The sequence below is a fragment of the Leptonychotes weddellii genome, chromosome 6 (assembly GCF_054177405.1).
Source record: "Leptonychotes weddellii isolate Sample4059 chromosome 6, ASM5417740v2, whole genome shotgun sequence".
In the NCBI taxonomy this organism is placed as follows: Eukaryota; Metazoa; Chordata; class Mammalia; order Carnivora; family Phocidae; genus Leptonychotes; species Leptonychotes weddellii.
This window is the reverse complement of record NC_138374.1, coordinates 16,417,420-16,425,387: the sequence shown is the minus strand read 5'-3', so window position 1 is coordinate 16,425,387 and position 7,968 is coordinate 16,417,420.

Below are 7,968 nucleotides of genomic sequence, written 5' to 3'. Positions count from 1 at the left end.
CTGAAGTGAAAACTAGACACCTCCTGACTTGAGCAAGAGTGAGAAAGGAGGGCTTCACAATGCAAGCAATCCTGATCCTAGCCCGGGTTCCCAATTCCTGTGTCAGCCCCACCCACAGCTCCAGGATCCATCTTCCCCTTTTAACACATGGCTCAGGAGGGTCAAAAAGGATCATCTTTAGTCCTTTCAGCACAGCTAAAACAAGTAACATTCTCACTTAAAAAGAAAACAACAAAAACCTAAGGAAAAACAAAAAAGAAAGAATTCCAAAAAATTCGGAGTAACTACCATCACGTTATATACCAAAATGTCATGGTCTCCATAGAGATCATGAAATGCTTTGCTGACAACCACATACATTCACCCAAGGATGCAAATATCTATCATGCATTCTGTTACTCCCAACTCAATGCTCATAGTAGGCATCACTAATCAAGCACAGCATTTTACCTAAATGTGATGCACTGATCTGAAAATCCTTCTCAACACAGCTTTCTAGACAGCCACTACCAATCAGTCAGAGCTGATACAAGAGATGAAGCCTATATGCCATGCCTGCTCTTGCCAAGAGTGATGGAAAGACAAGGGAGCACCTTGCCCAGCTTCTTCCCTTCTAATTCCATTTCTCTGTTGACCAGCAGGCCTTCAATCACCATCTTCATTTCTTATTCTCCAGGAGATGGTATAACAGTCACTTTCAACTAATTCCCAATGCCTCCCTTACTAAAGTAACTTTTCCCATGTTACAAGAGTCTGTGGGACCTTGGACCCTCCATTAGTTCTCTCTCCAGGTCCCACCAAGTGAGTTGGGCTAGCACCATTGTCTTCTTTATTATTACATCAGTTTTAAGATGGACTCATACAACGATCTCTCTCCTCCCCCAATCCCTCTGTGTCTGGCTTCCACAGTTAGAAAGGCATTCCCTGTGTCTCAGAGACTGGTAAGCCATCAGGGAAGCCCCACTATGAACTGGTTGAGTCCAATCTTAGGAGTCACGCAGGCTGACACTCTAGCCATGTGACATTGGGCAAATCACTTCACCTCTCATGAGGTCAGTTTCTACATGTGTTAAATAGATGAGCTGGAAATCTTTTTGTCCTCCCAATCTTGTTTCCACCCTGTTCTCTGCCCCAGGTATGTGACCTCTGTGAACTATTTCAATGAGCTCCTTTGTCCTCTGGTTTCCCCTTGGGTTCTCCAATGGAGAGATGAGCAGGAGGAGACTGGGGGAGGAGAATAAGGTTGGGGTATGTAATCCTCCCTTCTGCCTGTCCCCTCCATCCCACCCCAGTGCCCCTGTTAGCTGGGTGTTTCTCTCCCCTGTCAGGTTAACCCATCCTCAGCCCTCTTTGTCCCCAAGTTTCCTTACCCACACTTTCTCTCACCCTCTTCATTCCCCACAGTTACTAATCTCAGGGATCTGCACTATCCCCTGATATTTTCCTACATCCCACCCACACCTGGGAATATACTCCCTTTATTAATCCCTCTCTAAATTATTCATGTTCCTTCAGGGCTCCTGACTGACACAAATGGTTATAAAAATTCAGGGCTACTGTGAAGATTAAAATAATGTAACTGAGGAGTGCCTGAGTGGCTCAGTCGGTTGAGTGGCTGCCTTCAGCTCAGGTCATGATCTCAGGGTCCTGGGATCAAGCCCCGCATCGGGCTCCCTGCTCTGTGGGGAGCCTGCTTCTCCCTCTCCCTCTGCTGCTCCCCCTGCTTGTGCTCTCTCTCTCTCTCTGTCAAATAAATAAATAAAATCTTTAAAAAAAATAAAATAATTTAACAGAGCCCAGATTGGCCTATCCTACTGCATGCTCAACATTTGCAGTGGATAATGTATTTGTTTCCTAGAGCTGCCATAACAAAGTATCACAAGTTGGGTGGCTAAAAACAACAAAATTTTATTTTCTTACAATTCTGAAGGCTCAAAGTCCAAAATCAAGGGGTCAGCAAGGTCATGTTCCCTCTGAAACCTGTAGAGAAGAATCCTTTCTTGCCTCTTTGAGTCTCTGCTGGCGATCCTTAGAGCTCCTTGGTTTATAGATGCAGCACTCCAATCTCTGCCTCTGTCCTCACACGGCCATCTTCTCCCTGAGTGTTTTGTCTTCTTCTATTATAAGGATCCCAGTCATACTGGTTTAAGGGTCCACACTGCTCCAGTATGACCTTATCTTAACTAATTACATCTTATTTCCAAATAAGGTTACATTCTGAAGTACTGGGGATTAGCACATCGACAGATCTTTTGGGGGGACATAATTCATAAAAGATGTCTAACAGGGACATCAAATCTAACAGACTCAAAATCAAGCTCTGAATTTTCCTTGCAGTCTATTTTTCTCACAGTCTTCCCTCCATCAGTCAGTGGAAACTCCGGTCTCCTAATTTCAGAGTGAAAGCCTGGGTACCACCCTTGAGTCTTCTCTTCCTTCCACGTCCCCTGCCCTGTCCCTCCCTGCCTGCCATGTAAGTGTTGATGAGACCAACCAGGTTGGGGAGATTTAGGCTTTCCTCAGAAGATCACAACCCAGATATCCCCTCCCACTCTGCAATGTCATGTTCTAGGCAGCGCTTTAATTTGTCTTAATCGTGCTTTAAAGACTCCGTGTGTGTGTTTTCATTATTTATTATTTTTAAATTATTGTTGTTTTACTTAAGGCAGGAGTTGCAAACACAAATGCCTACAGAGTCCAGTTGGAATATGAATAGGAGAAGCAGAAGCTGGTGGAAACACACATACAAACTCTCTGTGAATGGTAGGGACCATGGCAACAGGAGAGCACGTGACCTGTCAGCCGCATGCTTGAGCTAGTCTGCAACCACTGGCTATCACTGTGCAGAAATGAGGGCACAGTATTGCCAGAGCTTGTTATTCTTCAGATTAAGTTGAAGGAGAATGTCCAAGGCTATGTGAAATCTCCCAATTTTTAAGCACTGCCTCAAATTCATGAAATTCTATGTGGGCCAAACAAGTCATGTTGTCTTCTGGTTGAATCAGCCTATGGCCTGCCTATTCCTAACCTCTGATCTAAGGAAATCCTCTTGGGGCACCTGGGTGGCTCTGTCAGTTAAGCGTCCAGCTCTGGGTTTTGGCTCAGGTCATGATCTCATGGGTTGTGGAATGGAGCCCCACAGCGGGCTCTCTGCTCAGCATGGAGTCTGCTTGAAGATTTTCTCTCTCTGCCCCACCCCCCAACTCGCTCTCACTCTCTCTCTCTCTAAAATCAATCAATCAATCTTTTAAAAAATAGTTGTTAGGTTAGTAGTGAGAAATGACCCAAAAAGAAAGTGAGGAAGGAGGTGGGGAGCCATTACCAGCAGAGTAGAAACGCTTGAGCCAAAGTTGGGAGGTGTTAATCAATGGAACACAACGGAGAGACCACAGTGAATTCACTAAATAGGATGGAGAAAAAGGTATAAAACCTGGAAGCACAAATTAAGAGAGATCACTGAGGGACCCATCCAAGTATTGATACCCGGGGATTTGATTTTATCCTGGAAATCATAAGGAGCTATTAAACATATGTGAACAAAAGAATGACTGACACTTAGCTGCAGAAAGATTTTACGAGATCTGGGCATCCCTAGAATCTCTTCTTCTGAAGTGTGGAGCTATCTCCCTCCCTTTGATGAAACCAGCAGGCCGCCATCAAAGGAAGAACAATGGAGGACTGCAGCTGAAACCTGTGCCCAAATCAGCCTCACAACTCACTGGCTTGGTTTTATTCTTTTTTCCTAAGGCCACTTTCTTGTCATTCTCTCACTTGTGATGTGTAAGCCACCTCTAATGGGCCACCTCGAAGTTACTCAATATGGGTTCCAAAAGGCCTGGGACAATGGGGCTGGCTCCATGGGGGATGGCGCTATCAGCTCCCTTGAAATCACAAGTGTAGAAAAACAAGGATTGCAGGGTAGGATAATGGTTTCAGTGTGTTCACCGAAGGAGACCCTGGCAGGAAGTCACAGGCTTGAGTTGTGTGGAGGAGAGAATTCTGATTCCACTCAGGATAAGCTCAAGTGCAGAGGGGAGAGGTCAATATTTGCATTTTTCCAGTGGCCATTTGATAGGAAACCTCTCCTGGGCCCAGATGAAAGATTCTTGGGGGCAGCTTACGGTCATGTTGCTTTATCCCCACCTCAATCCCTTTCACCAGCTGGGAAAATAAAAGACTTTTCCTGTGGGTCACCCCTCCCTGGATGGCAGTGAGGCTAAGTGAGGTGATTCTCCAATGCTCCAAGCCTCCGAGTCTCCAAACTCCACCTGGGAGGTCAATCCTGACCTTGAATCTTGAACGGCCCTTCTTCCTTAGTGGTGCAGGGATGCGGACACCCTTGGCAGCCACAGCTGAATATTTGAAGTTTAAACTATTCACAGGTGATACTGAAAGTCCAAGACATGGAGTCCCTTGTTCTTTCTGCTCATGTGAATTTGAGTTTCAAGTAGTAGAGAATTGGGTTATGAGATCCAGTTCTGTAGTTAGTGATGGAACCCAGTTAACAGGCCACAGTGTAATGCAGTTAGTGTCATAAATGTTCTAGTTCTAGAAGGTAGTGGAAGTAACCCTAAACAGAGAATCAGCTGAAGGGGAAATGGGGAGAGAAGTTTTATTGGGGAAATGATATTCTACACCAGTGCCAGCAAATATGGGAATTCAAGAAGTTCCTGAGTCCACCCCTAGAGATCATCCAGGTTCTGCTATGCTGTAATCAGAAACAGAGGTGAGCAGGATACCAAAATGTCCTAAACATAGGCTCTCAATGATGTTTTTTAAAATGCATAGTTCAAAAAACAGTAACGACAACAATGAAAAAAGGAAATAGGTCACACCCTTAACAGGGGTTGCCTCAAGGGGATGGAATTCTGCATTTTTCTCTGTTTCATATTTTCTAAACTTTCTAGATAATCTGCAATAAGCAAGTATTATTTCTCTAGTAAAAAAACAAATTTTGAAAGGAGGATGAGGGTGGAAAAAATGAAAGGAAGAGGTTGGTAGAGGCGAGTAAGAGCCTGCAGAAATGTCTCAGCCCAGCCCCAGTCTTGCAAGCCACAGGCTCAGGGACACCACGCAAGGTCCTGCACAGCCAATAAACCGTAGTCAACACAACAGCCTTTCCTCCAGCTAAAAGCACCACCAGCCACCAGGCCAGCCTCGCTATTAGAAATGGCTGTCTCTAGCAGGACCTTGCATGTGACCTTAGAGTATTGACAACGCGCTCACAACTTCACCTACCTGTCTGTCAGACTCTCTGCTGAGTAGCAAGAAATTATATATATATATACACACACACACACATACACACACACGTGCACACACACATATATGTGTGTGTATAATTGCAATTATATACTTTAATATACAACTTCTAATTTTCAAAACATTTTTGACTTCCTCTCTTCTGATCTTCCTTGTAAGGAGCTTGGTGGGAATGAATGGCCAGAGAAGTGGAGCCATTTGGCCAAGGTTGTACAGGGAGTTAAGGGCAGAACCAGAATGGGGGTGGGGGTGGCGGGGTAGGGGGGCTGTCTAAGTGCTTCCCAAGCCCAAGCTTCTGCTCTCCAAGGGAAGACTGCATTGTGCTATGGCTATCTTGGAGTGTGCTCAGAGCTGCAAATGGGTTTCCTATCAAATCTAACCATCTTTTAGGTCCACTGAGAAGGATTGATTTCCATAGCTTTTTAAACCATCTGTAAGAAAGCAGAGCTGGTTTCAAACTAGAAACTAAAGCAGTGTAAATGGTCTGAGGTAACCAGTAAAGGTCATAGGGCACAAAGGTCAGGGCACAAAGCCACAGAACTATCCAGCAATTGCAATACTTGAAAAAAATTGCAGGCTTGACTATGTAGCTTCCAAGTTGCTCAAATTCAACATCCTGGGCTACTCTGTTTTGTTTTGTTTTATTTTGCCTTTTTTTTAAAAAGAAGGGGGGAGAGGGAATCACTACACTAGATTCTCCCATAAAGATCTCACAGTTGTGTGTACATTCTGGATGGTCCCAGAATATCAATACACGTTTCCCCCACTATCTGAAAAGAGAGCATTCCTTTGAAAGCTTTAATGAGCTGAAAGAGCATAAGGCAAAGAAGCATTACTATTAATTTACATGGGAAAATTTTCGAGCATTCCCAGACCCACAAAATAATCTCTTATGCTTTTTTGATACCTTAGGACACATCTTGCTAATGGATGCACAAAATAAATGGAGACAAGGCCCAGGTGCTCATGGGCACAATTCAGAGTGGAGATGCTGAGTGTCGTTCTAGGGAAGGAGGTTGGCAGGGCCGCACCTGCTGCTGGGGATGCGTGCTGCCTCTGTAAGAGCTTGCTGCAAACAAACGCTGCATGCTATTTTTGTTTTTGGCCTTTTTTTGTAAAAGCAAAAATCCTCCTTGGATTCCTTTTGGTCAGTGAAGACAAGTACTCATGCAGATCTCTTGTAAAAGTGAAGTGGCAGAATGCAAACTTTTGAAAAATGGAGGGAACTTGTATCACTGTTTGGACTAACCTATTGGCTCACTGGGTCACTGCCACATAAAACCTGTCGATTGATCATTGATAAATGTAACAAATATCCAATGAGCACAAAATCGCTAAATCAATGGACTCTGTAAAGATGGACGATGAAAATAAAAGCAAATGGGAACGAAACCAGAAAGACACCTCACCCGTGTCCCAATCCGGCAAGCTCTGACCCTGCATGTACTTCTGCTTTGACCTGATTTCCCAGCACATGAGCAGATATGGGCTGATAAGATAGTCGGTGGATGAATGGTTCCATAGGATGTGATTTAAAGGCAAAGTTAGTATCAGAAATACTTCACGGGGAGCAAGAAGCACCCTGAACCTTGAAGCTCCCAGACTCTTAAAGGCAACTGGCTGGCAATTGAAAAGGTGGGTCCCCAGCTCCTAACACACATGAGTTCCTAAGTCTATCCAGCAGAAGCCTGAAGGGCTCAGATAAAAAATGTTCTTAGTATATGTGCTGCCGAAGTGAGCACGATAAAAAATGTTCTTTACATGAACCCCATAGAAGAAGTAGCCAGATAAAACTGCCTTACTGGGACTTTGAGAAATCGTGTTAAGGCAATTGCAATAGCTACTACTTATTGAGCCCTTACGGGGTGCCAAGTGCTTTATTTGCCTTATCGCTTTTAGTTGCACAACAATCCTTGGAGGCAGGCGTTGGCATCATCTTCCAAATGAGGAAAGTGGGGGAGAGAGAGGTTAAGTAACTTATTCACAGACACACAGCTTGTCTGTCTCACTCACTGACATTACTCTAAGGCCACCCACTTACAAACCCCTTCTGAAGGAAAGAGAAGCCAAATTTTTCTTATACCTGATCACTGTACTTCACCCAACTTGAACTTGAATCTTAGCTGATTGGACCAGGGGTTGGTCCTTCTGCAGGCTGGTCAGTAATCACAGAGATAGCTGGCCTGGTCAAAGAGCTCTGCTAGTAAGATACTAGCTGACCAAGAAGAGCCTCTCTTGGGATTGACCAGTGGTCTACAGAGGAACTCAGCAAGCCGTGGATGGTCTGCCCTGGGCATGAGAAGAGGATACAGTAGCATTGTGCCAAGATTTACTATTCTGGCCAGTCACCAAAATTGCTGCTAGCTCTGAGCCATTGACGTGTCCGGTCCAGGACCCCAAGTTCTTCTGTACACCAAACCCCCACCAAGGCAGGAGCCTGCCACCCAGCACTCTAAGACCTGAGGCTTGTCTGCCTTGGGTCAGAAGGCCTGCCCCCTCCAAAATGTGTCAAGTCTTTACACTGAATCCCTGTTCCCATTATTTCTGCAGGGTCTGCTCTTCCGATTTCAGCAGTGGAGGACACAAAAGGGAGAACCAGCACCTTTCTGTTTGTTTGTTTGTTTGTTGGATGTTTTTTCCCCATACAGTCACTTGCCATCCAAGTAACCATCACAGGGTCTGTGATTCTTCTACTGGGCCAGGGCC